The 8,713-nt window shown below is 45.4% G+C and overlaps 1 non-coding gene across 1 annotated transcript; it reads right to left on the minus strand.

Annotated features, from left to right (window-relative positions):
- Positions 1–8,381: 8,381 nt before the first annotated feature.
- On the minus strand, positions 8,382–8,512 carry LOC111827502. The gene has a single exon (XR_002831104.1).
- Between the last annotated feature and the right edge of the window lie 201 nt (positions 8,513–8,713).

The following is an 8,713-nucleotide window of genomic DNA, read 5'->3' on the forward strand; positions in this document are numbered from 1 at the left end:
CCAGCTTGTTCTGAATCTTCAGGACAGGAAAAGCACCGCATGCCCTTTTGAGCTCACCCCTCTAGTTTGTGGGTGCCTTCCCAGTGCGTCTCCTTGTTAGCCCCCTCCTGGTTAGGATCTCCTTGGGCTGGTTCTTTTCTTTTTCCTGTGTCTTTGTTCAATGTTTGTTTGTTTTTTCGAGGGTTCTGTCTTTACCAGCACTTCAGGGCCATTCACAGAGGGTATGGCAAACGTATTTTTAGAACTAGCCTCTGTCACTGAGGAATGCTATGCTATTTGCTTAGTAGAATCTGGAGGCGAGTTCAGGGAAACCTAAGTGCATCCTTTCAGGAGTCGGAAACCAGAGGGTCAGGTGTCAGCTTGCCTGGCTTCCTTCACTCAGACCCACATGCAGACTCAGCCCTGCTGTTGGAGGCATTGTGATTAAAGTGGCCTGGAAGGGCATGGAGGGGGCCTGGCAGCATGCCTGCCCCTCCTGCTGTGTTTGGGTATTTTTATACAATTGAGTTTTGTGTGGTTAAGACCTGCCAAGTTTTGCTTTCAAGGAGAGCCACTTCCCCACTAGAATGGGAAGAGAGTCACAGTTAATATGTCATTAGATCGTCCTGATGGCAGCCTGCCCTCTTGTTGATTTGCTTACGTGTACCTAGCTGGTGGTCGGGATAAAGCAGGAGGTGGCAGGGATTGGTCCTAGGCAGTTAGAACAACGGGGCAGCAGGGGGTGGGGTGGAGGGGTGCTGTAGCTTGCCCAGATCTTTTGGCAACATGGAGGGAAAATTGGATTTGCTTTGGGGCTGTTAGGGGCTGTCTTTGCAGAAAGAGGATTGGTCCCATGACCGAAACCAGTCACATACTCTGTGGCATTGAGCAAGGAACAAGGACAAGAGAAAGCTTGGGTTTTCTGCCCCTTCCTGAGAACAGTCTGTCTAATTATAGCTCATACTCTGATGTGAGTCTTTTCCATTCCTTGGGCGTGATTGTTTTGTGCAAGATGGTAGCTTGCTGATTTTTATTTTTTTAACATTTGAAAACCAGAAACCAAAGAAGATACAGATGTCATGTTCCAAGTTAAATGTTGAACTTAGGGCAGTGAAACTATCTATCTATCTATATATAAAGAGCCAGGGTCCCTAATGTCCACAACGACCAAGGCTCCACCGAACAACGGAAGTCACCAGCACTGACTGCCGAGGGGGCTTCGGATCAGGCCCGGAGAGAGGCCTGCACAGAGCGAGGCAGGGTCTGATCCTCAGCCTCCGTGGCATCTGTTGATCAGCCGTTGCCTCTCTCTTTCTCTCCCGGCTTTGCCAGCAGCCAGGCCTCTGTTTCTCTCTGGGCCTCCACTGGGCTGCTGCTGATCAGCCCTGCCTCTTTGATCAGGTCCAGAGATAGGCCCGGAGACGCTGACTGGCATAGAAACCAACCACTCAGAACCAAATCTGGGTGAAGTGCCAGGAGCCAATGGGTGCCTAGGAGGAGGAGCTTTCGACACTGACTGGCATAGAAACCGATCAATCAGAACCAAATCTGGGTGACGTGCCAGGAGCCAGTGGCTGCCTAGAAGGCGTAGCTTTTGACACTGACTGGCATAGAAACCGACCAATCAGCACCTAACCTGGGTGACCTGCAAAGGCAGAACCTAAGGTGGGGGCTGAGGAGGGGTTTTAAGGGCAACAGCTGTTTGGTGTAAGGTGTAAGAAAGCAGTACAATTTTTTCATGACCAGTTTGGTAGTATAGTGCATATGGCTGGCTATCAGTCCAGATATAGGGATTATGTGTTTTTGTCTGCCAAGAGCATCTCCTTCTGCTGAAAAAGGCTCCCCCTCCCCCCATTTAAGCAATCCTATCCTATATAATCTATCTATACTAAAAGGGTAATATGCTAATTAGACCGGATCTACTGGCCATCTTCCCGACCTCCAACTTCCTTCCGGATAAAGCCATGGTGGTGGGGCTGAGGTAGAGGCAATTAGGGGTGATCAGGCCAGCAGGGGAGGGCAGTTAGGGGCAATGAGGCAGGCAGAGTCAGTTAGGGGCGATCAGGCCTGCAGGGGAGGGCAATTAGGGGTGACATCAGGCCAGCAGGGGAGGGCCATTGGGGGCGACCAGGCAGGCAGGCAGAGGCAGTTAGGGGCGATCAGGCAGGCAGGCAGGTGAGCAGTTAGAAGCCAGCAGTCCCAGATTGCGAGAGGGATGTCCGACTGCCAGTTTAGGCCCACAGGGATCGGGTCTAAACCAGCGTCAGACATCCCCCAAGGGTCCCTGATTGGAGAAGGTGCAGGCTGGGCTGAGGGAACCCCCCGAATTTTATGCACCGGGCCACTAGTGTGATATGATATCAGAAAGATAGATAAATGTAAAACTTACAGAACTGTATATTACAAAGAGTGACCTATAATGTAAAGTATGGACTTTAGTTAATAATAGTGTATCATCAATTATAACAAATGTATTCCAGCAATGCAAGATTCTAATAATAGGAGAAACTGATGAAGGGAATATACAGGAACTATGAACTTTTTGCTCTTTTTAGATAGATAGATATATTGATCACTGACCGCCTTGGCATTTTGATCTCTACTCTGCATTTTTTTTTTTCTTTAAAGTCTCCAATTTGCCTCTCTGATAAAGTGAAGCCCTCTGAAGGACTGAATCTGTGTTTTGTTTGTTTGTTTTTTATCAATGTGAACATTACCATGGTCTTTTTTCTTCTAGGAAAGTATGTGATGGTCATGGGAGTGATTCAGGCCTATAGCCCTGAGCCTTGCCTTCAGGCTGTGAAGATGACAGATCTTTCTGATAATCCCGTCCATGAAAGCATGTGGGCACTGGAAGTAGAAGATTTACACAGGAATATTCCTTAGATGATGTTGGAAGTGTCATTAAAAACAACGGAAATTCTGAAAGGACTTAAGTTCTTATTCCCTGTGGATTTCACGGACATTGTTCAATGTGTATTTCTCAAAAGTTCCTCGGAGAGCTCTGCTTTGGCTCACCAAGTTGTCCAGATGCAGGATTTCTAAATGCTGGGGCACTCCAGTTAACTCAGCCCCTGCTGCCCCCCTGTGCTTTGACGAAAAGCAGATGTTGTGTTCATTCTCTCTCTCTCTGTTTTGGTTTGTGTGTGTTCATTCTCTCTACAGCACACAGAAATCTCATGTTGCATGTCTCAGGTTTTACTAGTGATGATACCTTTTCCGTTACTGCTGCGATCCTATTTTATGGTGCAAACTTTGAATCTCAGTCATTGTCCATGGTGATTAAAGTGTGGTTACGGGCAGGAAAATAGACTGCGTGAGAGAAGGATGACATCATGGCCCCACGTCTTCTCCATCAACAACTTCCATATCCAGTTTGCAAGTCAAGCAGTACAGCAGCCTCTCAAAGACACAGCTCTCTTGAACACCACTCAACCCTTAGGGTCCATTTCCCTTAGATGTGGGTGATGATAGGACATGCTGAAATTCTTTCAGTATTTCTTGTTGAAGTTAAAATCAAGATTGATTGAGAACAACTTTCAGGCATTCACTCAACTTCTAACTTCGGTCTTTTAACATTTGGTGAGATACTTCCAGGGAGCATCCTCCTGTGTAGAGTTCTGCATTTTTGGTATGGAAGGACTGTTGTGATTATATTGAACACTGGATTTCTGCTCTCTGCTTCTTACCCAACCCTCTTTTCCCCTTAGATCATAAATGTCAAAGGAGTCAGGTTTTGTTCCAACAATGCTGTGGAGTTTTGCTGGATTATTTATCTTCTACCACTAATAAATTGTTTTGCATGCTGTATGTTTTTTTTTTTAAATAGACCTAGTAAGAGCATCTTTATATTTATAGAAACAAAGAGCAAAAATTACATAGTTCCCATATACCCCATTCCTCAGTATCTCATATAATTGATGATACGTTATTACTAACAAAAGTCCATAATTTACATTATGGGTCACTCTTTGTGATATACAGTCCTATAAGTTTTACATTTATCTACCATTATGGTATCATACTGCATCGTTTCACTGCCCTAAAAGTCCTGTGTGCTCCGCCTGTTCACTCCTTTCTCCCCCTTCAGGCCTGGCAAACCGCTGATTTTTTCCCCTATTATCTCCATAGTTTTGCCTTTTGCAGTATGTCCTATAGTTGGAATCATACAGAGATAATTTTTTTTTTCAGACTGGCTTCTTTGACTTAGCGATATACATTTAACATTTCTCATGTCTTTTCACAACTTGATACCGATTTTTTTTAAAGATTTTTAAACTTGATATTTTTAGAGAGAGAGGAAGGGAGAGAGAGAGAGAGAAACATCGATGTGAGCGTGAACATTGATTGGCTGCCTCCTGCACACCCCCTACTGGGGATTGAGCTCATAATCTGGGCATATGCTGTGACCGGGAATGGGGCCAGCAAACTTATGGTGCATAAGATGATACTCAGCCAACTGAGCCACACTGGCCAGGGCCCGATTTCTTTTTATTGCTGAATAATACTCCACTGTATGGATGTACCATGCTTTGTTTACCCATGCACCTCCTGAAGGACACCTACTGAAATGAACATTTGTGTGCAGGTTTTGTGGACATGTTTTCAACTTACCAGGGTCAATGCCTGGGAGCACAACTGGTGATCATGTGCAAGCCTATGCTTAACCTTGTAAGAAATTGCCAGACTGTCTCAGTTCACTGGGGCTACTATAACAAACGCCATAGACTGGGGGGCCTAAAAACCATTGAAATTTATTTTTCGCAGTTTTGAAGGCTGGAAAGTTCAAGATCAATGTACTGGCAGAATCAAGGTGCTGCTTCCTGGCTCATAGATGGCTGTCCTTTTATAGTGTCTTCACATGGCAGAAGAGAGAAGGGAGCTCTCTGGAGTCTCTTATAAGGGCACTGATCCCATTCATGAGGGCTCTGCCATCCTGATCTAATCACATCTCAAAGGCCCCACATTTCAACATAGGAATACGGGGGAACACACCTTCAGCTCTGGCACTGTCTTCCAAAATGATTATACCGTTTTGCTTTCTCATCCGCAGTATATGAGTTTTTGTTGTTCTACATCTTCGCCAGCATTTGGTATTTTCAGTGTTTTGGATTTGCTGTGTTTTTAAACTACAGCATTTTCTTTTAAAGGTGGGCAAATTGGAAATAATGCATCATTTTTATTACTGATCTGGGTTTGTTGACCTCTTGAAGCTTGTTTTGAGGAGGTTTATGTTCAGAGTCTGGGGATTTTCAGGCAATGTTGCTGAGCTATTTCTGGAGCTTTGCAGCCTATAGACCTGAAAATGAGCCCTTCGTCTGTTGTTAAGCTTGCAGTGTGACTGTAAACAAGTTACCTAACCTCTCTGAGCCTTAATTTCCTCATCTATTAGATGCAGATTATACCCAGCTCATAGCACTGATGTGAGGAATAAATGAAGATGCATCTAAATTACTTTCATGTGTGCCTGGCACATGGTAGCCACCAAATGATTGTTGCTGGGAGGAATAGTAAGTTCTTATATCCATCAGTTGCCTTTAAAAACTATATTTTTTAGAATAGTTTTAGATATATAGAAAAATTACAAAGACAGTACAAAGAGTTCCCATATACCACATCCAGTTTCCTTTATTATTAACATCTTACATTAGTATGGTACGTTTGTTATAATCAATGAACCAATATTGAGATATTCTTAACTAAAGTCTATACTTTAGATTTTCTTAGTTTGTTTGTTTTTTCTAATGTCCTGCTCCAGGATCCCATCCAGAACACCCCATTACATTCAGTCCTCATGTCTCCTTAGGCTCCTCCTGGATAGGACAGTCGATCAGCTGCTTTTGATTACCTTGACATTTATTTTTGATGTAGTCCATGGGACCTCAGTTATAAGATTCTTAGGTTAAAGCTTTATTTCACAATTATCATGGAGCTCCCAATAGTAGCCCTTGTACTGGGTATGTGGTAGGCCCCGTAGGATCTTACGCTGAGGTTCCCCTTATCTGAGACCTGCTTTTCTTCTAGAAAATTGAACCGGGCTGCCGAGAACCTCTGCCATGTTCTACCCAGTTTGTCCCTACCTAACTTCTGGTAAGTAATGCCCGATTGAAAATTGCTAATTGGGCTGGTATGGCTGCCTGAGCAGTGAAGGAGCGCAGCAGTGTGGGGGGTGGGGAAAGGAGGGTGCCCTGTGTTTTTCCCACAGTCCCACAGCCTGCCGGTGGCTCCCTGCGGCTCCCTGCTGGAAGTGTGCCACCTCAGCATGTTAGTTGAACTGTGGTTTCCCTGAATATTAATCTCTTCACTGTTTCGGCTAGCGTTTCCTCCTTGACATCATCAAATGAAAACGCATCTTGGGTAGGGGTTTCAGTGTGCTGGTGCCAAATCAAAGTTGGTTTATCACCAAGCACCCCTCGCCAGAAACGGGCAGACTGTGTGCTCGGGCCGTGTTGCTTCTCTTCTGAAATTGGCTCTTTTCTAAGAACTGAAAATAAGCACCCGGGGCTGTGACTTCACTTTTCTTGGAACTGCTTTACATTAGAAGAAAAAAAAGAAAAGAAACTCCTCATTTAGCTGGTTTTTGGATCACTGAGTTCCTTAATTCTTTCTGTTGCATATTCTTGTAAAGCTCATGTTTTACCACAAAAATCTTATGCATCAGGTGAAGCAGGAAGGGGAAAGAACGACACGTGAAATAGTTGTTTTGTCTCCTGGCCTGTTTATGATTTAATGGTCAAGGAGAAAAAAGGACCCGAAAGACGCGCTGTGTGTAGCCGTCTGCAAATCCCAGGGGTGTCTGCCGTGACATGGTCCTGAGATCTGTCGGGCCACCAAATGTCCCGTGTGGCCTAGGCTCATGTTGCTAAACCTCAGGCCACGGCCCAAACTCCCAGAACAGCTGCCTGTTTGCAAGAATAAGAAGGGGGGGGGGGCGGGTATTAATTTTCTGCCATAGTGACCTACATTTAGCAGACATCTTGGAGGCTGTGCAAAAAGCACATCTTTTAGGAGCCCCCTACCTGCTTGAGATAAAGAAAAGACTTAGCCACACCTGGACTCCAATCCTGGTCCTTTCCTGTCTGCACTTGGGCTTGGAGGTCAGTCTGTGAAGTGGACATAATTTGTCTACAGGATGGTACCCGGAAGGTTCATAGAAAACCAGATTAGAGCCCCCTTCTCAGTGCAGATCTCCACAGATAGGCACATTCTCTGCCTGCATTGGAGGGGCCTCCAGTGATGTGATTGTGTCTTATATCTCTCTCTGTCTCCACCCAGCATCGGGCCTTGTGTAATATATATGGGCAGTGAGTAAATGTTCAGTGAATGGCTGGTTTTTAGTTAGGAAGACAAAGGGAATATACAAGCAAAGGCACAATGTTCTTTTAAAAAATATATGTATTTTTATTGATTTCAGAGAGGAAGAGAGAGAGAGAGAGAGAGAAATATCAATAATGAGAGAGAATCATTAATTGGCTGCCTCCTGCTTGCCTCACACTGGGGATCAAACCTGCAACTGGGCATATGCCTTCACCAGGAATTGAACTGTGACTTCCCGGTTTATAGGTCGATGCTCAACCACTGAGCCACTCTGGTCAGGCAAGGCACAATGTTCTTGAATTTGCACTTGGCACACAAGTTTTCAAATGAAAGGAGCCCTTAAAGGCCATGCTTTAGTGTACCTTTTAAATCAAGCACCCCAGGGCATTTTGTAACTGGGCTGAGGGTGCTTGCCAGAATGTTTTAGAATGTTCTGAACAGATAAAGACTCGGTAAAGACAGAAAAGTCTGGAGGAAAAGGAGGGAGACAGCTGAGTTGACGAGGGAGGGTGGGGGTGGTAATGGGGTTGGAGGGAGAAATCTAGTCCTACAAGAATCATCAACCATCTCTGGATAAAGAATGCAAATTCAACCAAGAGTTATGTGCCAGGGACTGCTAGAAGCTTCCCCCTGTTACTTCATTTTACTGTGTCATTGCCCCTGTGCCTATGAAAACTGCAGCCAAGGGGACGGAAGCCCTTTGTCCAAGAGCATCTGGCCAGCAGGCTGTAGCAGAGACAAGTCTCAGGCCAGCTGGTGTCCAATGTTGTAGGGGAGGGGTCCAGGGCCTTCATTCTGAGATGGCTTAAAAAATGTTTTTAAAAATTCATTTCAGAGAGGGAGAGGGAGCGAGAGATAGAAACATTAATAGTGAGAATCACTGATCAGCTGTCTCCCGCACACCCCCTGCTGAGGATTGAGCCCGAAACCCGGGCATGTGCCCCAACTGGAATCGAACCCGTGACCCTTCAGTCCTCAGGCCAATACTCTAGCCACTGAGCCAAACCAGCTAGGGCTTGAGGTGGTTTTTATGGAGAAACTCCTCAGACCAGCTCTGGGAGCTCTTGGGTGTTTGTTGTTTTTAAGAATGTTGGGTAATACAGTCAGCCCTGTGCTATTCTCCAATAAGGGCTGTTCTCTCCAACCCTTTTTTCTAAGAGGATTTATATCAGCAGTCTTGCTTCATCAGACTCAGCCTTCTTCGTAGTCCTCCAGTGGGAGCTCATGGTCTTTACATTTAGGTGCTAGCACCCCCTGCTGGCGTGTGCCATCCAAAGTGGGATGACAGCCAGTGGCCACAGAAGGAAGCAAAAAAACAAAACCAGGCCATAAGCTTCACAGCTGTCGACTACAGGGGTGTTGCCCATTGTGGCCAAGCTGTCGTGGGGGTAGCGTGTGGGGGATGGCATTGGATTTG

This window comes from Myotis lucifugus, unplaced genomic scaffold, assembly GCF_000147115.1.
Source record: "Myotis lucifugus unplaced genomic scaffold, Myoluc2.0 scaffold_176, whole genome shotgun sequence".
In the NCBI taxonomy this organism is placed as follows: domain Eukaryota; kingdom Metazoa; phylum Chordata; class Mammalia; order Chiroptera; family Vespertilionidae; genus Myotis; species Myotis lucifugus.